Here is a 23,316-nt window from a genome sequence, read left to right as displayed (position 1 = left end):
AAAAACAAACTATATTGGCAATCACTCAAACTATTAATTCAAAACCAAATTAAAATTTAAACAGTATTCAATAAAAAGTGATCAAGTGGTTGCTAAAAAGATCCTACAATCGCAAACTAACATTGGGCTCACAAAATGTTGAAAGAATAAAAAATGTGAAACTAACAATTTGCAGAAAAACGTAAATTATATGTATGTAGCTATAGTTCTAATTATCTTATAAATATGATATAAAACCTAAATAATACACCCTTCCATATCAGCACTCCTACAACATGTTGATTAATTTTTTTATTCTCACATAATATACATACTATAAGGTGTTGTGTCTGAGTCTAAGTTAATTCCGCTAAACCCCGAAAAGACAAAGCCAACCATACCTTTAAAAAACAAATGCATAAATTTTATCATTTTGTATACTTAAAAAAATTATTGGGAAAAACCATCCATGACCAATGGCCCTACCAAAAGAATCAATTATTAGTGCCACAAAAGAAAACTATAAAATTTATTGGGAAGAAACATCTATAATGAATGGTACTGCCAAAAGACCAAAATAATCAATTATAAGTTCCATGAAAGAAACATATGATAGTGAAGTATGATTAGAATTAAGACACACCCAAGGCCATGTAGAATGCTAATATATCATGATCGACACAAACACATAGCCTGAAACATCTATAGTCTAGCATGCTTCGAAAGTGGGGGCAAAGAGAAAGTTGAAATGAATTAGGACTATACCTTGTTTGAAGATAAGAGAAGCGTGTTGGATAGTTCATTAATAACTAATAAAGGGTTCATTGTGTAGGTTTTAACCATGTACAGAAATTACCTGCATATGAATTCTAAAACATAGAAAATAAACAATGCGTGAGCATAACACATAAAACACATATACACAGAGATTTCCCCTGGATCCCAAAACTGGGACTACCAGCTTGATTTTGCATTGTTTTCCTTTCAATGTTACAATACATATTTATACATGCCGAAGCATCCAATACCATGGACCGAAAACAATAGGTAGGTTCGCCCAACCTAATATAGAGTCCAAAAAAAATTTCCCGGGGCGTTGCCCCGAACCCCATAGAGTGGGGCTACCCATCCCCATCAAACCCCCCGGAAAGGGGGGGCTGCCACTCCCCCTGTGATCCGCCCACTGTGCAATCAACGCAACAAAGGGGGGTTACGCCCCCCTTCTAACCCCCCGGTTCACTACATAGGTTAGTCATTGAAAGAATATAACACAACCCAACACATTGAAGGAGTTCCAAGAATAATATATCTAAATTCTTTTACATATAGTTAAGCATTGTCATAGTTGACTTCTAAGCATATACAAAAGAATTTTCACATGTCTATGTAACATCAGTTAAGGGTTAAACACAAACAATAATCATATGTCAGTTGTTCTCATGAGAGAATATGGGTGAGAGATTAGTGTGGGTCTTTCAAATTTGCATATCACCATAAATGGGTTTATACATGTTGATTATCTATTGAAAGTAATATTCCAAGAGAATAATGATTCCTTGAACACCAATGGAACACCATTATATTAATTGAAATAGATGATGTATGAATTAAACAAAAAAATCGAGTGCCCTTCACCTAGTTTCCATCTAATTTCTCTACATTCCATTAGTTTGAGGAGATGCAGAAATGGATTATTGGCTTAAGAATAAAGAGGAAATTGTGGTACTTTCTTAACAACATCAATGAATACTAGTGGTTACTAAATATGTATTGTTTGTATTGTTTCCATGCAGGTCTATCCTTAGCTATATATTAAACCTCAAAACATGATGTTTCCTCTTTAAGGCATGAAGTACCTCAAACCATAAAATGCTTAGCTATAGGTCACACATGTACAATTGGACTCCATCTTAGTTTGGGCATAGAATTCATGGCTAGATCAACAACTGGGAATGTTTGTTTATTCCATGTTTACATGTTTCATTACTACTCACACCATTTCATGAATAAGTATATCCCTCCTAGCATTAGTTTGTGAGTTATCTCTATCTTTTATTTGATTCCTCTAGGTCAACTATGAAAATTTTTGGTTCTCAGTATTCACATTTTTCTATATGCTCCATGTCTCATCATTCTGCATTTGGTAGTGATGTTTAATGGGAATCCCATTAGCCTACCTTTATTTTAGTCCCATTCCCATTTCTTTTATTCCATGAACAAATAATGCTAACCTTAGTCTCTATTATTGAAGTCATTCAAATCTATATCATTCTCATTGGGGATACAAGCTTATGATTTAGATAGGGTTATTCAACCCTTGGCTATTAGTAGGCATATAAGAACATGAAGTATGCTCTTGAATCCATGAATTACCTCTAACCATGAAATGGTTAGCTACAAGTCACATGATTACAATTTGGTTCCCTCTTAGTTTGGGTGAAAAATTATTGGTCGATTGAATGAGTCAATGTGTTTATGGGTTCGTTGCTTGTTAGTTTCACTATTTCTTTCACCATGGCCTAAATAATTATGTACCTCCCCACTTTAGGTTGTGAGTTCTCTTTGGATTTAAAAAAAAATCAAATAAGCCAAGCCTAACCTAGCATAGTTGAACCCCCTTGATGACCATTGCCCAATATTCCCATACAGGCGCTACTTAAGATCTTTGCTACATCAAAAGGATTCTCACTTGAAATATAAATATGTAATATATTTTTATAAATTTAAATTTTATATAACAAAAAATTAACAAAATGGACATTAAGCCTAAAGTAAAACATGACTGAGTTAGTATAATTTTATTGTACTTATGGAATGTTATACTTTAATGTAATAGAACTAAAGTAAACTTCATTGTTCTCTTTCTTCCATCATTATTTTTAAAAACACGCAACCAATTAAATATAAAGAGGATCTAATAGAATCAATTACATTCGTGGAACTTATGATTCATTTATACAATCACAATTTGTAAAAACTCACAATCGATCTACATATTCATAAAACCAAAAATGATATTGTAAAAACCAAGCTTGTCAATATTATAAGGTTTTTGTATATGAAACAATATTTCAATGTTGAAGATTTAAATGAATTTTTAGATTAAAATGCATTCTTATGTTATATGGCCAATGAAAAGAATGGGTACAATACCATTCAACACTTAACAAATTATGTTCAATTATATAAATTAAGTTGAAAATAGCTATCTACAATCTTTAATCAAACACCAAAATAAGGGAAATTATATCAAACATGACCCCATTCAACATGGATTTATCTTATTTTTCAATATTTAATCTAAATTTACATGTATGATTTTTTGTCAATGTATTATAAAATTCTATTAGATAATGAGAAGTGCTAGCAAATCTATGATGGCATAAAATCATAGAACATAGAACCAAATTGTGACAACCATCCATTATCCATGAAATATATATTTGGGGTGAGTGGGAAAGATATAAGGGCCTTAAAATGCATAAATCACCATATTTCTTGAACCATGTCCTAAATCTAGAAGTAACCCACCACATGAAGGGGTAAACGTGTGGAATAAACAATCCCATAAAATTATAAATTAAAATAATAAAAGAGAACTCAAGTTATAATATGCTCAATTGTGAAACATAATAAACAAACTCAAATTAGAGGTCAAGGGAATGATAGTGATTTGATTGAATTGTGATCAAAGTTACACTTTGCACTATTCAAAGGCTGCAAGTTGGTCTATATAAATTTTTCCTATGTACAATTAACATTCTAAACTTATAAAAATGAATAATCATTTCCAACTCTCCACACATTTCTCCCAACCTTATTAATCAACATGAAATCCGTAGATGAATTTCCAATTAATTTTAATGATTCCTTAATACTTTTTCATTGCGTAAATAGTTACCTAATTTTAAACATCGAAGCCTCAAAAATGAAATATTTTCAATATTCTTATAACTCCATGCCCACTTATAGTAGTCATAGATATGTGATTATGACTTATTTAGAGGGATAGAAGAAGAAGAAGACAGAGTGATCAACATGGTCAAGAGAAGATGACGTGGCGAAACCAAAGGATGGAATTTGGTGAATGAAGGTAACATGAAGGTGAAGAGAGGATGCATGGGGTGCTAAGTGGGATGTATAGCTTACTAAATAGTTTAAGGTCATATGATATTAGCGTTACTTAATATTAAACATTCCAAATGTATATTTCCTCTAAGATAATAAAATTTATGACAATATATTTGAAATATTTTACAGTAATTTTGAAATATTTTTGGTAATTTTACTGATCTTGTAATTTACTTTATAATTTGAGAAGATTATAAAGCTTCCAGGAATTCGATTGTTAAAAAAGAACCTAAAGATCGAATCTGAGGGGTCCACCTACCCTTTGTTCAAGGGACCACTGATAAGATCGCTAGGATTCTCAAGAAGCATAATGTTCCCTCGACCTTCAGACCCCTTAACACCATTCGTGAATCCCTATGTTTAGTGAAGGATCCTATCAACTCTAAGGACATGAAGGGTGTTTATATTATTCCTTGTTCCTGTGGGACCCCTTATATTGGTGAAATTGAACGCTTTATTAATCAAAGGATTAATGAGCACACAGTTGACCTAAAACATAGGAGAACCAAGTCTTCCGCACTTGCAGAGCATGCGGAGAAGACCAAACATCATGTGTGTATTGAGGAGGCCAATGTTATTGCTAAAGTTGCACAGTTCCATCACCGAAAATTTAGGGAAGCCATTGAGATCAAAAGAAGACCAAGTAATCTCAATAGGGATGACGGTTGGAAGATCAGCAGTTGCTAGATTCCAGCCCTCTCTTCCTAATCGTTTCTTCCCCTTCCTCCCCTCCCTCTATTTATAGCTGGTTATAATTTTCTTATATTAATATTTTCTTAACCTGCTCTCTTTAGCCTTAATCCTTTGATCCTCTTTAGGAATCTCCCTTGATTTCTTATTTTTGAGTGACTATCCTTTCCCTGACTATCTATACTCTTATAGCTAAATTAGACAACTTTACCAATAAATCCATATAATTTAGTTACCTTCAATAATAATACTATTATTATAACACTATTATAGTAATAATAATAATACAATAAATCCTTATTATTACTAATTTCCCTAGTTACCCTAACCATTAATTATTAGAATAATACTTCAACATGAATATAATAGTATCTATTATTACCTCACTAGTCGAATATATATAGTATAACAATAATTAATAATATTTTTGTTAATATTAAATACTTTCAATTACTAATATCCCTAGATCTATTGATACTCTGACCCATTAAATAACATTTCTATTAAATTTATTGATTAGTTACCTTGCCATTATTAATAAATTAACCTTATTATTATAATAATATTTTATGAATTATTATCATATCCTCTTGATTAATAACTGTTAATTTTCCTAGTTCCATTATTTTAAGTTATCATTTTTATCAATTTTATAAATATTCCCCAGTAGTATCTGGGTATTAAAATAATATTTTTAACATATTAATTATTCAATTTGAATAGTCAAGTCTATATTAGCCGTTTTTTTCCAGTATGATCTATTATAGTTGTTATTCTAGCCATTGGAAGATCTGCTCTCCCTATTTAATTTTGTAGCCATGATCTGATTATTCAACTTGTCTTGATGATGAACCACACTTGTTGGTTCCAAACGCGTTGACAAATGTATTACCATATGATTTATACTGAAATTTTTTTCTCTTAAAGTTTCTTTTCATTAACAATTTTAGTTTTATTTTAAAATATTTTAAGTTTTAATTAAAATTTATATATCTATACCAGAATTTTATTCTTTTTAAAACAATTTTATGTGTTCTATGAAGTTCTCTCAACTCATTTCTTCATAAAAATTTTGAGTATAGTAAACAAATTTTGAAATATAAGCATAATTTCTTTTGGCCAAAAATAATGCACTTTTTTGACAATGTAAACTATATCAATAACTACCCAAAAAAATTGCATCACTATAACATGGAAATAAAAAGCAAGTATAACTATGACATGTAATTAGGTAAAATTATTATAAGTATAATGAAAGATAAGTATAATTAAATTTATGATGAAAGATATTTTTTTTGTTTTCTTTAATTTTATGTTATAATGACTTTTATTGATTTTGTAGTATACAAAATATATACAATAATCGTATATATAGATATATATGAGTTACAATTATTATGTGATAAAAATTTTCAATTTTTTAAATTTAAAATTATTTTTACTTATATTAAATATTAAATTTAATTTAAAATTTATAAATTTATTTATATTAAAAATTTTATAATGTTAAATATTTAATATTATTTTAGGTGGGTTAAATAGTTATAAATATGTGTTTTATGAAATTATAAATTTATTTATATAAGGAAGGAGAGTCTCGTTTTACAAAGTTTCATACACCAATTTTATTTCTAACTTAATTGTAACCTAAAAAATAAATTATATATTATGTTTTTGAAAAAAATTATTTTATTTTTATTTTTTAGAACAAAAGCATATATATATATATTTTTATATGTAAGTACCCACAAGGGATTTGAACCAGTAACCTATCGTAAAGAGTAGCTTAATAATGCACCCATTCATTGTCAATCCAAAGCCCCATAAACATATATACATATAAAATACTAATTATATAATTTACTTTATTTTCAATGTATATAATATAAATTTAAAATCCAAAAATAACATGAGTTTTATTAAAAGATAAAAATACATTATAATGTAGTTAAGTAGATAATTTTAATACTTACCTAAATCATAACATATTCTCATCATTTCATAAAACTCAGATCATTCATGGTCTCTTCTCTTTTTAACTATACTAAATTCTCATCATTTCATAAAACTCAGATCATTCATGGTCTCTTCTCTTTTTAACTATACTAAATTCAGATTATACCGATAACGTCCCTACAGGTTTCAATTTTGTACTCAAATAGCGCAAATATCTAAAATCCTCAATTGGCTTATGTTTAAATCATAATGCTTTTGGATTATAAATTATAATAGTGAAAATGTGTTCCAATTTTTGTGACCACATTATAGGTACAAATTCCTATAAAAAAAACTGGGCTTTTATCTCAGGGCCAAACTGTTAAAGAACAAAACAACAAACCTGTGGTGTAAACCAAGTTGTCGATCTGTTTTTTTAACGTGGGCCTTGAGGGGCTGCTGCAGAGCAGTGGAGAGGAGAAATTACAGGGCTATCCATTTATCATACCTTTTATCTGCCACTCGGATCGGACTGTCAAAACGACCGTGATTATTTATTAAAATTTTAATTATTTATTGGTATTTAACTATTATCATAATATTATTTTTAAGGGACTTGTTCTTCTCTAGATTAATTTTTTCTTTTAGATATAATTTTTAATTATTTATCTTTAACTAATTATTATTAGGAATTATTTTTAGGTACTAATCGAACATAACTGTTTAATTATTTTTAATATTTTAATTATCTATTAATATTTTTTATCACACTATTATTTTATTTAAAGGACTAGCCCCCCTAGGTTAACTTTTTTAGTAAATAGGGTTTTTGATCCCTGGACCTAGTCAAAAGTAGTTGTTGTCTTTTTAGCCGTTGGAGGCTTTGCTCTGTCTATTTAACCTGCTAAGCTGGATCTGTTTCTTCAACTTGTCCTGAGGATGAACCACACTGGTTGGTTCGAAACGCGTCGACAAATGATGTCTCATGTGATCTTCGCCGAAAAATCCTTTGTAAACTTGAAATGAGTTTGTTATAAAATATTTTTTATAAATCCCGTAAGAATGATTCATCCTTCACGTAGCGCCCACCAACTGATTCTTGAATTTTGGCGCATGATGTACTAAAATAGAGCTATTTTGGCAATGTAACTATACGAGAAGAATAAGTCTGGTGGGTAAGATGGGCGGAGGGTTACCCTCTTTACCTCACCAAGGTAGAGAAATCTTCAGTTGAGTTTGTGTCGGTTTTGGTTGTGAACTGGATAGGGGGTGTCACACAACGCATTAAGAATTTTATGATGTTTTGCCGTTACATTAAAATGGGTAATTAGGATTTTTAGAGTGGAAATTACAGATTCTATAGAGATGTGGTGATTCTTCTAATATCTCTCTTAAACACAATTAAGAGGAATCAAATTAGGGTTCAAGAACTGATACCATGAAGAGGTTTGTCATTACACCAAAATCTGCAGGTGTTGGTAAACTTTCCAAACCAGTAACTAGTATTCCGAGGATGGAAATTACCGATTGCATAGAAGTGTAGGGTTTTGGTAACCTTTCTGTTATCACTTAGAACTAAAAATTTGATGCATATAATTGTTTGTCCTAGTCCGATGTCAAAGGTCTCTGTTAAGTTGATTTCATTTTATTTTTCCTCACTTAGGATTTGGAGTTCTAAAAGTTTTTAACTCAAACCATACTCGACTCCTATTGGTCCTCCTCCACCCATCATTATTCCATAGCCATGTCTTGTCTTATCCGAGTCACCGTGTCTTTTAGTGATTTCGCAGCGTAATCCCATTTGCCAGTTTCGCAGCGCAATTATGGTTAAGCAATTTCGAAGCGCGTCATGATTAGGCCGTTTCGCAGCGCATCATTAGAATTTAAAACTAATAGCGCTACGAAATCGTGGATTCGTGCATTTCGCAACGAATCTTTCCCGAAATGTCAAGTCCGATAGGTGAGTCACCAGTTGTGTCTACTCATGTCAGTTTATGTACCTCTCGTATCATGTTTCAACGCTTATTTGCCACTACCATACCACTAGATCTATTGATATGCACAGAAATATCATTCCCAAGGGATTTGACCGTGCATAGACCTTAACGATAGTCGTAAGTGCTGCATGAGTGACAAATCTGCCTGATTATGTATTGAAGAGTTTTAAATGAAAGAATTTGAATTTCAAGCGAGGCTGATTTCAAGCGAGGCTGATTTCGAGCGAGGCTGAATTAAAAAGGAGTTGAATCACCATTGCAACCATAGCTGTTAGACTTTGTGTGTGAAGATCTCGAAGGAAAAATGGAGAAAAAAGAGCACAGATCCGGTAAATGCCAGAGGACTGAACCTGAGGGCTTGGACATAACACTGAGGGATGAAGGTGTGAAGAAATCGTTCAAAGATGTCGGGTGCTAGAGCTTTTGTAAAAAGCTACAAGGAGGACATGCGCAGGTAACTAAAGAATTTGCGCTAAACTTCACTTGTTTAAATTCAAAGGTAGTCATGTTAGAAGTAAAAGTTTCTCCAGAAGCAATATCTGATGTGACAGAGATCCCAAGAGGACAAGAAGAATGGTTTAAAAATTTTAAGTTTGATATGAATCCTTGTAAGGAGTTTTTAAAGGAGGCATATGTAAACGAAGATTTAACAAAAGCAGTGCCCAGGAATTATGTCAAGGAACATTATGCTCTTCTTCTCACCTGCATACAGAAATACTTGACCTGTGAAGGAAGGTACAATAAGGTTTATTCTTACCATTTCAAACTGCTTTTGCATTTCACTGGGAAAGTCTCCATAGACATTCCTTTTTATTTATTTCGCAGTTTGAGTAAGATGTGTGACAAGGTGCAGTTGAGGAAAGAGGACTGTGAAACCTCTTTGTTTCATCATGGTTTGATTAAGTTGTTAATTTTAGATGGCCTCCAAAAGATAGGCAGAGACTGGAATTCATTTATTTTCATGGTTGGATTCCAAAGCAAGACTGGCCTTACTCCACAACCAGCGAAAGAATTCACAATAGCTGAGCTCCAAAAAGAAGCAAGAGCTAAAAGGAAAATCAAGTCACAGCAAAGGAAACCAGTGAAGCCACTAATCATTCAAGATCAACCTCAACAATCAATAAAAGAAAAAACTCTAGATAAGAAGACTATACTTGAAATAAGCAGAGCTGAAGCAGTCTCAAGGGTAAGGACAAGAAGCTAGATAAAGAAGGAAAAGGGTAAAGCCATAGTTGTTGAAGAGAGCCCAGTGTCTAAGGCAAGCTTGAATGATTTATTACAGGCCATTGAATTCGAGCAGTCTGAACCAGTTCATATTGATTTGACACAGTCACCGCAAGAAGGTACCAAGAAGCCTAAGGCCTCAAAAAGGCTTAAATTTGATGAGCCAGGTGAAGAATTTATTTTTAAACCCAGAAGACCTATTACAAGGAAGCAAGTAAAAGAAGCGCTGCCAAGAACAGAGGAAACCGGGAAAGCTAGGCAAAAAGATACAAGCAGAACAGTCACCACATCTCAAGGAGATAATATAGTAGCCATAAAGAGCCAATTAGAAGCAGCTAGATATGAGATTGCCAAATTGAAGAAAGCTGTTAGAAAACGTGCAATCATGTATCCAAATTATCGTAAAGCTCTGTGGAAAGGGATTGAAACCCTAGAAAACCAGTTGAATTCAGTAGTTGATGGCCATGCACAATTTCACACCTGGACAGTACTAGCAATCAGAGAGGCCAGGTACATTAGAAGGATAAATATGCAACTAAGAGCTGGAAATAAAGCTATGAAGAAGAAAATTGAAGACCTGAAGGCACAGCTAGGCCAGTTACCTGCTAAATGAATTTTCTTTGCAAGAAAAGTTTTGTTCCAAATTTTGTCAAATTTGCTTGGTCTTATTGTTTTGAAGAAATGTAAATCCCTGTTATACATATGAAAAGTCGAAGGGAGTTTTTGGCAATCAAATGTTTGGGTGATAAAGATCTCGGGTCAAAGACAAGCTTTTTCAAATAATTCAGCAGTTTCGTAGCGCTACGAAACTGCTGTAGGTGATGATTTTAATGCAGACAGGCAGTTTTGTATTATGAGCGGGAATTTTGAAAGGGAAATGCCAAAAGGGTATGCAAGACATCAGCTGGAGCAACAATAGTAAATCAGATCAAGACAGGTGGATGCTTTAAAAAGGTGGAATATTTCGACCCAATTTTAAATTTTTGTTGTAAAGTCCCTTTATCACCGTTCAAGAGGTATCAAATGATTTGCATACAAGGAACTTTTGCCTGCACACATGTCCATCGATGCAGCTTACAACACATCAAGAACGTGGCAGTGGTCCATATTTTGGGTTAATAAAGGCTAGAAGACATACTTCTGTACATTCGAGCAATTTGAGGAAAACTGGAACCGAGAAGTAAGGGAAATCTCCTAATACTTCTGAGCAGTTAAAAGATTCAGTGTTCAAGGTCGATATGGAGTATTAAACATCCAGCTCAGCCAAATCGAAAAGAAGACCAGGTGTCAAAGAACAAGGAGAAGCCATATGCATGGAAAAAGGAGTTAGAGTTATAGTTAATTTAGAACTCTTTAAAAACTCCAGTCAGCACTTTATTGTATTTATTAGTTGGTTAAATAGCTGATAGGTGTCATTAGAGGTAGTTATCGAATTCCCCTCATGCTGGAGGAGGAAGCTCGATTTAGTTAGAATAAGGTTTCTATATATAGCTGAAACAACAATGTAATGAGGGTTGGAAATTTTATAACAGAGTACTGTTTTGGCTTATGTAAAGACAGAGTTCAGTAATATAATTTGGCTGCTTTTCTTCTCAGGATTCATGAAGGATTTCTATGTTCAGAATGTATGATTTTATCTTTTCCTTAATGTCTTTATAGTTGCATAGGTGTACAATCCCTCAGAATTCACTGATTGTTCTCTGATTTCCTGTGTGCATTTACGAGCTGTGGCTCCATATGTGTTGTGTTCTGAATTTTCAAATGCTAAGTGCCCTGACTTCTATGTAAAGGCAGTATCATTGTTTACTGAAGTGTGATTGACTCCATAGGCCCAATGGAAACTTATGAAATGTTTGTCCAACCTTCATATTTATCACTGTTATTTCACAAGAGTTAGCCATCTTATTCTTAATCAAAATCAATAACCCTTTGAGAGAGCCCTCTCAGGCTAAGGAGGCTAAGCCTTAGTCAAAAGATTGGTTTGAAACAGTTACTTGAAGTCTTCCTGGTTTGCAGCCTTCCAGGGCTTGATTTTGAGATAACACTTTCCAAACCAAATTGGTAACTAGGATCGGCAAGGTGGAAATTATAGAGGTGTAGGGTGTTGGTAACATTTCCAAACCAAATAGGTAACTAGGATCCCCAATGTGGAAACTAGGGAATTCATAGAGGTGGGGTGATTCCTCCAACACCCCCTTCCAATGCAGCTCCCCAAGATGGAAATTAGGGACTCGATAGAGGTGTGGTGATTCTTCCAACACCCCCCTTGAGACTCAGCTCGGGGGAATCAAACTTGGTCCAGAGTCTGATTTCACGAAGAATTTTACCTTTACATCAAAACCCAAACCTGGTCGAGGGTCTCATTCCATGGAGAAGTTTAACATTACATAGAAACCCATAGGTGTTAATAAACTTCCAAAACCAGTAACTAGGATCCTTAGAGTGTAAATTATTCCATGGAGAAGTTTACCATTACACAAAAACCCGTAGATGTTAATAAACTTTCCAAACCACTAACTAGGATCCTTAGAGTGGAAATTACAGATTCCATAAAAATGCAGTGATTCTTCCAATACTCAGTGAGTTCTTCAAGTAGCGCTCAGAAAGTTTGTTGAAAGTTTGTTAAGGACAGTGCTGAAACTTAACATACAATTAGACATGTACAAACTTTACATTTTATAATATTATTTTTCCAATTTGGAGCAAGTACCAGATTATCATATACTGCTTAAATATTCCCTGGATGCAAGATGCCTTTTGGTTTGGACTTTCTTACTCTCAAAAGCAGATAGTGACACTCCACATAACTACAGGAGATGTTTCAAAACATATTTGGCAAAATGGATAAACTACAAAGCTACACAGTTAAATAAATAGATCATGGCGAATCAATATGACTATATAAATATTGCCACCTTTGATAAATTTGATGTAAGAAAAGGGTTTCGCTAGATATTGAACTAACAAAGCATTCAGGAAAATCAGAGTCTTTTTTTTTTCTTCTATAAAGTTCCGTGTCGAGCTCAAAGGTGGGTAACGAAGAACAATTATGGTTACACAATCTCTTGAAAGTAGGGTAAATCCAATCCATATAAACAATCGGTGAACGAGATTGATCCGGAAGTCGTGCATCATGTAGTTGGGAGTACGTGAGGGTATCAACTATGAAGAAAGTTACTTTTATGAAGAAATTAGAGAAAAATATATTTAAAAAAATATGGAATTGGATTTTTAAAATTTTAATTTAATATTAATTAGCAATTATATAATATGTATAAATGGAAATGTATACGTGATATAAATGTAGTCCATTGGAATGAAAGAGAAATAATATTAACATTGTTGCCATTGAGTAATTGAGCGTGGTGTATTTAGTGGTTAATCCAAACTATTTCTTGGTGCTACTGAGTAACCGAGCATGATGTATTTAGTGGTTAATCCAAACTATTGCTTGATAGTAATAACACCTTGTTGTGTCGAGAGGCACATTCTACAATTAGTATGACCCTGATGTGTAAAATAATTTGGTTAATGTTGGTCAATCTTAAATTATATATAACTTTTACCCGGATGCGGGTGTCAATATGAGAAGTTAATGTCGCCACATGAGCAGATGGTAGCGGGCGAGGTGAAAGACTGGTGCAAGCGGCATAAGAGGAGCATTTATGGTTCATTAATGCTAGCATGCTATCAAGCTATGCTGAGGGAGGAGATCAATACGAGCGACGCTGGAGTGGGATGCTAGCGTAGAGCAAGTAGGCGATTTTTGTCAGAACATCAAATCCCATTAAGGGAGAATTGGGTGAACAGCAAGTGCGGTAAGTACCTCAGGATGATATCAAGATCTATATCAATTGCCCAGAGCCCAGCACTCTCTCTGGCTCATTCTAGTAGAGATATCCCAGGTAGTATTGATTCTCAGGAGTTAGGCACAGAGATAAGCATTTGGAGGCCATCGGCACTCCACCGAAACCTGCAACAGGTCGGCCTCATCTGCTTACCTCTTCTTGCTAGTATGGTTCGACCTCGCGGTGGCTCCCGAAGGGGAAGACATTCAGGCACACGGGGGAGGGGTAGAGGAAGGGGAGGTCCTGCTCCTTGACGCTTCTCCAGGCTGGTCTCAGTCTCACCTGCTTCTCCACCTTCCGATCACTCTGGTCCATCCCGCTCAAGCTCTTTCCGCACCTCCCGCTTAACTTTCAAGAGCAAGCTTCACAAGCCTAATATCACTGCCACTATCACGGTCAACTTCTCAGAGGAAGAAGATGACCCTCCTGGCTCTGCCGAACATTCAATTGATCGAAATCTCTCCCAGAATTCCGAGGACACTCAAGGAGGCAGGGTAGAGGTTTCCCCCAATCTTCCAGAGATGCAGCAAGATGAAATTCATGAAGAGGATGAAGGTCTTCAGCAAACTTCCTCACACGAGGAGGTCATTTTCTGCGGGCCGGCGCAGTTCTCCGACACTGTTCTGTATCCGGTGATGCCACCTGGGCGCAGTATCACGGACGTTGAAGACAATATAATGATTGAATGGGTCAGTTCTCCGGGCAAGGCCCACAGCGATGACGCAGAGTTACCACCGCGGGCAGAATCAATCAACGGCGAGGATTGATGGAGACGATCGAACGGCGGAGGAGGATTTCGGAAGGCCTTTTTTGGCGGAACTTTACGCCCCGAAAAGCCAGACTGGATGACGTCAGGCGGACGCCACACGCCAACAGGAGGCTTTATCGGGCTTGTCCTTACGGAAACCGCTTTTTGGTCGACGACAGTCCGATAACATGGTGGTTTTTGTTACGCAGTTTTGTGTTGCTGCGAATGTTCCCGTCAGTCCTGTGTCATTGTACTGATCTATCGTCTTCTTGTCTGTGCTTTTTGGTGATGTTGTATAGGGATTATGAGTCCTGGGCTCTCGTCTCTATTTATGTAAACAATCAGTCAAGTGCCGAGGGCCGGAGTTTTTCTGACAGAGGGCTGGTTTTTGCCCCCTCAGAGGTTGCTACCTCTTTGTAAATATTTTTCTCTTTTCTTTAACTTAATAGAATAGTCTTTACTCAGAAAAAAAAATTATATATAACTTTTAAATTTTATTACTGGAATAAGATTTATTATTAAAATATAACAATGAATTTGAATGTATAGTAAATTATCTCATACTTTTAATAGTTCATTTATCATATAAGTGAATTTAAATGGATTATAAATCTACCTTTAAGAAAAAATTAGCACATTAAAATTCCAAATTGAGTAAAACTTTAAATATTTTTACTCTTTACTAAAGCTAATGTCATTTCTTAAATCCAAGGAAAAAGATTAATTCAACACAAAGAATCTAAAATCATGCTCCAAAATATTTTAGTATTTATTTTAACTAAACATTTGTAAAATGAATCTTTAAAAAGAAAAACCATCTCCTAGGATATATTAATCTTAAAAGACATAAATATTTCCTCATCAAAATTGTAATATTTGAAAATACTAATTTCATGTAGTTTTATTATAAAATTTGTTATCATGCCCTATAAAAAAACATCATTAAATCTAATATTGATATTATAAGTTTAATAACTTTAGATTAATGCAATATTAAATTTAATATAATATTCAATTTGTTATATTATAATACATATTAATATATCATGAAATATATTAACTCTATAGAAGGAAGAACAAAGACATATAGTGATATAGGTGGAGAGATAGGGGCACTGGCAAGGGAGAGGAGGAGATATAATGAAAGGAGGAGATATAATGAAGGAGAGGGAAGAGGAGGAATGAAGAGAGAGAGAAAGAGAGGAGTGAGAGAGGGAGAGAAGGGTAAGAGAGAGAGAGGGGGGACACACAAAGATAGAGGTAGGGATAGATAGCGACAAGGATAGAGGGAAGATAGAGAGGGAGAGAGAGGAGGGGTGGAGGGCGTGTGGGACAAGGTTAGAGAGAGAGAGAGAGAGAGGGAGTGAGAGAGGGGAGAGAGGGAGTTAGGAGGGAAAGGGTGAAAGGGGAAGGACTAGAAAGAGGAGGAGGGAAGGGAAGACATAGAGATGGAGTTGGAGGATGAGAGAGGGGGTGAAGAAGAAAGACATTGAGAGAGAAAAGTGGAGAGGGAGAGAGAGCGAGTGACAGAGGAGAGATGGAGAGAGAGTGTTTATGTTTTGAAGTGAGATAAAGAGACAAAGAAGGAGAAAGGATAGAGGGAGGTAGATAGTGACAGAGTTGGAGGGCGAAGAGAGGGGGGGGAGGGGGATAGAATGAGGTGGAAGAGAAAGGGACAATAAGGAAGGAAGAGAGAGAGGACATGCCAGAAAGGAGAGAGGGAGGGATAGAGAGGGAGTTAGAGGGGGAGAAAGAGGTAGGTAAGAAGAAAAGCATAAAGAGAGAAAAGTGGAGAGAGAGAGGGAGAGGGAGGAGAGTAGGAGAGAAGAGAAAAAGAAGGGTGGAAAGGGAGAGGGAGAGGAAGAGTAAGAGGGACGAGAGGTAGATATATATACAGAAAGAATTCATATGTTTTTCAGGTGATATAGAGAGACAAAGGAGAGGCAAAGGGAAATAAAGATATAGATGGCAGGTGAACAGATGGAAGAAGAGAGGGAGGGAGAGAGAGAGAGAGGGAGAGAGAGGTAGATATATATGGAGAAAGAGAGTGTTTGTGTGTTTGGGGGAGTGAGATGGAGAGACAAAGAAGGAGAGATGAAGGGAGATATAGATATAGATGATGGGAGGGGGGGAAGAGGGAAGAAGATTTCTTGCACAATATGCACTGATTTCAGTGTAGATGATGATTTATAATCATATTTGATTTTTTGCACTATTTCAGTGTAGATATTGATTTCTAATTATATTTGATGGCTTGCTCTAGATGCATTGATTTCAGAGTAGATGGTGATTTCTAATCATATTTGATTGCTTGCACTAGATGCATTGATTTGAATGTAGATGTTGATTTATAATTATATTTGATTGCTTGCACTAGATGCATTGATTTCAATGTAGATATCGATTTCTAATTTTATTTGATTTCTTGCATTAGACACATTAATTTCAATGTAGATGTTGCTTTCTAATCCTATTTGATTTCTTGCATTAGATGGATTGGATGTTGTTAATCTTGAGACTGTCAATTATTAAAAATATTTCTTGAGATTAGATGGAGGGGGGAGAGAGAGAAGAATATTTCTTGCACTAGATGCATTAATTTCACTGTGGATGATGTTTTATTACAATTATATTCAATTGCTTGCACTATATGCATTAATTTAATTGTAGATGCAGATTCATAATCTTATTTGATTGCTTGCTTTATATGCATTGATTTCAGTGTAGATGTTGATTTCTAATCCTTTTTTATTGCTTTACTACATGCATTTATTTTAGCATAGATTTGGATTTCTAATCCTATTTGATTGCTTTCACTCGATGCATTGATTTTAGTGTAGATGTTTATTTCTAATCTCATTTGGTTTCTTGCATTAGACGCATTGATTTCAGTGTAGATGTTGTTTTCTAATCTTATTTCATTGCTTGCATTACATATTGTTAATTTGACATTGTAAATTATTAAGATTGAAAGTCATAAACCTTATTGAGATCAATTTCTTGCTGATTGAAAATTATTGTAAACAACCTTGTCAACAAAAAATATAATTGTTAGATTTGTCCTTCAAAAATAAAATCGGAGACTCAACAAGAAAGTTATATAGGAGATTAAGATAGAACAATAGAGCATTCTTTAGATCCAAAACATATAATTTTTAAGCATAACTAAAGTAGTAGCAACACAAATAATAATCATAATAATAATAATATTCAAGAACATGAAATTGTGCCATCATAACACACACAAAAGGGTGAAGGCTAAAGATGGTGACAACTTTATGCCATATTGCTAAATTCCCCAGTACTGCAGAATTGTTTTTAGATTGTGGCAGAAGAAGAAAAGGGATGGTTCTTCAGAAGACATTTCACTTATTTTATGTTTAGCTGGAGGACCCCTAGGAATGCCAATCATGCATTAGACTCATCTGTAGAGAGAGCGAAGAGGACACCCCGAACCTGAGAGAAGCTGCTCTATTGTTCTTGGTTGAGTGAAACAATCCATATGGTAGAGAAGACTGCAGAGAATATGAACAATGGAAATATGTAAAAGTGACCATCCGACATGAAAAAGCTACAGTAAAACTTCTATATGTGCATCTTCCTATCTAGCTAGTGGTTGTTGCGGCTGAGTTATCTATGCAAACCGGTACACATGGTGGATGTACAATATGGATACTTCTACATCAAGTAGTAGTCCAAGACATTGATGCATCCTTGCTCATGACAAGCAAGGCATTGAGGGTGGGGGAGAATTTTTAAGGATCTTGATACCTATGTTACCACCATACATCATATATCATGTAATTGTCATTAAACTTTGGTAAACATGTAATGTAAAGTAAATAGAAATTTGAGAGTGAGTATAACCACTCCAACCACATATCTCATGTATAAATATACATTAAAGACTAATACAAAAGTGGATTCAAATTCCTTTCCCAATACTCTTTTATTCTTTATGTAGATATATCTATGTCTTCTTGCTATGATGTAAAGTGTACCATATTCTAATGATAGACTTCAACACACACAATGATATTTTGCTAAATAACACCAAAACTCAATAGTGAAAATACAAATAAAAAACAAAACAATTCTCTAAAAACATGTTTTTGTGCTACATATTTATTCAACTGTTCAACTTGAAACCTAGATCATAAATACTTAGCTGAATTTTTTTAGCATGAACATAGCACAATGGTGACAATCCCAACGCAATGCCAATAAGGTGCATATATTAACTAACACCCATTCAGGATGAGATTTATCTGCACTTTCAGTTAATAAAAATATTAAATATTTTATTTAAAAAATTTAAAAATTATATACATTATATTTTATTGAAAACGGTAAAAGATAGATGTACATATGCTTGGATTAATGTCATGTTGGAGAAATACTGTTTATTAATCAAAATCACCCATACCTTTTTCATATATGCTTCTAGGCGAGTTACCAATATGCCAATTGCATTCACAGGTTTATGGATTCTATTGTTCACAGGTTTATGGATTCTATCCTACAAGCTCATCATCTTTGGAGTAAAAAAAATTTCATGTTTTGTGCGACTCTAAACTTGTGATTAATTAGGCTAACAGTAAAGTTGAGGAAAAAGTTTACATATATTTCAGGAAATTACTCTCGAGATGGTGAGTTTCAAAAGGACCTCTTACATGCATATTTACCGAGAATAGAATGTGTAGAAGTTGGCAAATCGTCCAAAGAAGCATTACAATTACCGAAAATAGAATGTGTACAAGTTGACAAAAGAAGCATTACAATTACCAATGGGATTTTTTAAACAATATGAGCATGGGATTATCAAAAAAATCAATGAAACAAAATTTCATTTTTAATTTCATGAAGAATGATTTGAATTTTTTTGTAAAAGTCGTGAAGACTTAAGAGTAAATAACTTTCAAGTTTAGATATCAGTATCTTAAAACAGTACTTATAAACCATAGATATCAGTATATTAAAACAGTACTTATAAACCATATTATGTATATTTGGAAAATAAAACATAAATATTTTTTTTAAATAAATAAATATATATATAACATCCCAAGAGACGAGGTGAAACATTTGACTTATTAATAGATGTGCAGGATGATACAATCACTTGAGTTCGTTTAGAACGATACAATTATCATTTTATTTTTGTCTGGTGATTTATTTTTTTAAATAAATAAATATATATAACATCCCAAGAGACGAGGTGAAACATTTGACTTATTAATAGATGTGCAGGATGATACAATCACTTGAGTTCGTTTACGTTACAATTATCATTTTATTTTTGTCTGGTGATTTGTGATGTTTGGGATTTTTCGGAGAGCGAAGTGTTATTTGTTTTGTATACAGAGGAATCGGCAACATGGGCAGCCTTGCGACTCGCACTACATGGGGTTGATTCTGAAAGTATTCTTATTGAAAGATACTTTTAAAATAAAAAAATAATGATCATATTTTAAATTTTATTTATAATATAAAAAGAAAATAATAAATTTTAATTTAATTTTTTTATAAATATAATTTAATTAAATTGAACTTTTATGAATTTTTTAAATTACTTATTTTAATCTTTTATTAAAAATATATATATATATTAATTACATATATAAATATTGAAGAATTCAAATCTAATTTAGAAACTAAATAAAAAATATAAGGAGATGATTTTGTAAGACATGGAAGAAACTGGTCTAAAGTTAATCAAGTTAGAAAATACAACAATGTGTAGCATATTGAAGAATTCAAATTAAAATTAGAAACCAAGTATTTGTACAAGTATATTGAGTTCTATAGGAGTAAATCAATCCAAATTTAAAGAAGTGGAAATACAATAGCGATCATACAAATCAAATAAAACATTTTAAATAAAATTAATATTTTGTTTTATTAAAAAGATATTTTTAAATTTTTGGAGTAAAATTTAACAACTGGTTTGTTTAGTTAAGACTTTTCAAAACTTAGATGTCCCAAAAAATGTGAAAGTTTAAATCATGTCACAGAGACAAAAGTCTACCCATTTAGATATCACTAATAGTTTATTATCTAAATTTTCCATTAAATAAAAAACCAAAGTGCATTCACAAATAGTAGCTAAAAAAAAAATCTCATTTCCATTTGAAAATCGAGTTCAGTTTGCAATTCTATAGATGCTAAAGCTTGCCATATGTGACTATTGGTAACACTTGCATTGAAAATAGCTTTGGTAAGAAAAACATTGATAAGGAATCCATTACCTTTGTTGTCCATAATGTAATCTCTGATTTCTCTTCTTGTTATTAGGGCATTAGAAAATCCATCTACTTTGAAAAGGCCAGTTAGTACAGAGTTTATCAAGATCTCTGACTTGAATATGGGAAGAATTAAATATGTGGTGTTGTATTTAACTCTTTCAACATAAGTAGCCACTCTGGGGCCATCCAAGTAGGTCTTAAGAGCTTCTGTTGTAATAATTCTTGTACCCTGAGCTTCTTCATCTCAAACCTTGAAAAATCTAATCAACAACCATGTCAAGGAATCATGCACCATAAGAAGAATCGAGATGCAAATAAAAGTTGGCCCTTCTTTGATTGATCATGAAATGATATCCAACATTTCACAGATAGCAGAAAGGCTATCCAACTGGGCTGCACGCTTAATCATCCTCCACTTTGCATATTCATCAACCTCAATATGCATAGCTCCAACATTGCAACCATGGAAGCCATTGCTAAGGCAAAGGAGAGATGGAAAGAGGCACAAAAAATGTGATATATTCTTCAGTGTCCGAGACATTCTTGCAGCAAGCTAGGTTGTGATGATCTCCACTAACCAAAACACAACACAATTGTAGAAATAGCTTGAAATTTGTTGTTGTTAATGAAATTAGACTAAAATCAATAGACACAGGTGTCTTCTACTCAATCCAAGGAAATCAAACCATACAATAGAAACACACACAATCATTCAAGCACAATGAAAATAATATTTCTACTGGGGAACCCAACTGGGAAAAACCCCTCCTATGTTTATATTCTATCATACGGGAATATATGTCTATTACAATGATTGATTCAATCCTTGAAGCTCAATATAGATTGCAATAAGGATCTCCTCCTGAGTCTTCTCTGTCCAATACTTACCCAAAATGGGCCTTTGTCTTCCTCCTATTTCCTTCAGCAATTATTTTCCCTAAAGAATAAGAAGAGCCCCTATTTTCTTGCGCAATCCCAAGAGAATTACTCATCTGCTACATGCAAACTCTATACACTCAATATTATACAAAAATAAATAAAAGTATGCCTTTTCCCTCCACTTAACTAGGCAATTCTAATTTCATGCATGACTAAGGTTATTTTTAGTAAATTTTCTAGTTAACTAAAATATGAGTGAGTTAATAATGACTACAACTACTCAACTAAACTCCTACTAACTCTATTCATGGCTAGAGCTTATATAACTGAGTTTCACTAACTATAACTCTACTAGACTGCTAGATCTTAGCAGTCAACTCATGCACAACTTTGCTTCTTTCCCACAAACTCAAATTGACTAACTTAACTAAGTGATTTGGCTATGTCACTTTTGCTAACTGCAACTCAAAGCATTATAATGATGTGGAAATTTTAATTTCTCCATTTGAGTAAGGAATAAGCCCAATGAAGCCTTTTCTTGCTACAATTTAACACTCCCTCTTAGCAAGAAAAAGGTTTTGCACAACCCCAATCCTGCTCCTATGGAGGAATGTATTGTAACACAACTAACACTCCCTCTCACTATTGATGTTGCTACTGCAAAAACTGCAACTGAGAGAATCCAAAATATTGAATCAACTATGTCTTTGAGCTACAACTGTCTCTTTAGCCTCTGATTGTTACTAGCCTCTACAATTCTCACTCAAGATCTGATTGCATCAACTTACATTGATCCTTCTACTACTGAATATTGTGGGCTTCTGTAGCAAGGGTAATGATGCATGAGAAGAGTATACTACAACTGCTACTGCTCTCTTATGGACCTTGCCCAAATATTTGCAACTATAGGACTAAGGCTCTACATTGCCCCATCTCACTCTTAGAGGTATAGCTACATGCATGGTGAAATCTACCTCTAGCTTGTAGAGATTTTTTAACTCGAACATCAAGTTGTTTTACTTGTCCAGTAGGAACACGCTTCAGATATGCCTTCCCTCTACTAAACACCACATCATATATTTTGTCTTGAAGTACATCTACATAAACTAGATTTTCTATAGATTAGGCACATACATTACATTCTCTAGGTGAAGATGGGTGCCTAACTCCCTCTTAAAGGTGATAGTGAAATTCCCGTTGGTTCTATATGTCCCATAATCTCCAAGATCTATGGTAATTGTAGGTCCTTCTCCTCTAGGTTGATGAATAACTCCTTATTTCCTATCATATGAAATGAAGCACCAGAGTCTAGGTACCACTCACTCCCTCTTACTGTGCTTTCCGTGCAAACAATGAGGGTGAAATACAACTTGAATTGTGATGTGAGAGTATCTTCTCCTATTTCTGCTACATGTTCCTTACTGGATTTCTTTTGTGGATACTTGGTTTCATAGTCTCCATACTCATGGTAGAGAAAGCATTTATTTTCCTCAGGTTTTCTTCCTTCCATGGTTCTAGAAGGATTCAGCCTTTCCTTGCGCCTTCTTTCTATTGCCATTATTTCCTTTACCAACTAGAGCACAATATTTTTCCTCATCAGATCTAGATGAGAATCCATCTCTAGTTTTTCTTCTAATCTC

The sequence above is a fragment of the Pinus tabuliformis genome, chromosome 4_2 (genome assembly GCF_031772625.1).
Source record: "Pinus tabuliformis cultivar Carrire ecotype Pingquan chromosome 4_2, CPIR1, whole genome shotgun sequence".
In the NCBI taxonomy this organism is placed as follows: Eukaryota; Viridiplantae; Streptophyta; class Pinopsida; order Pinales; family Pinaceae; genus Pinus; species Pinus tabuliformis.
This window is presented reverse-complemented; position numbering follows the sequence as displayed.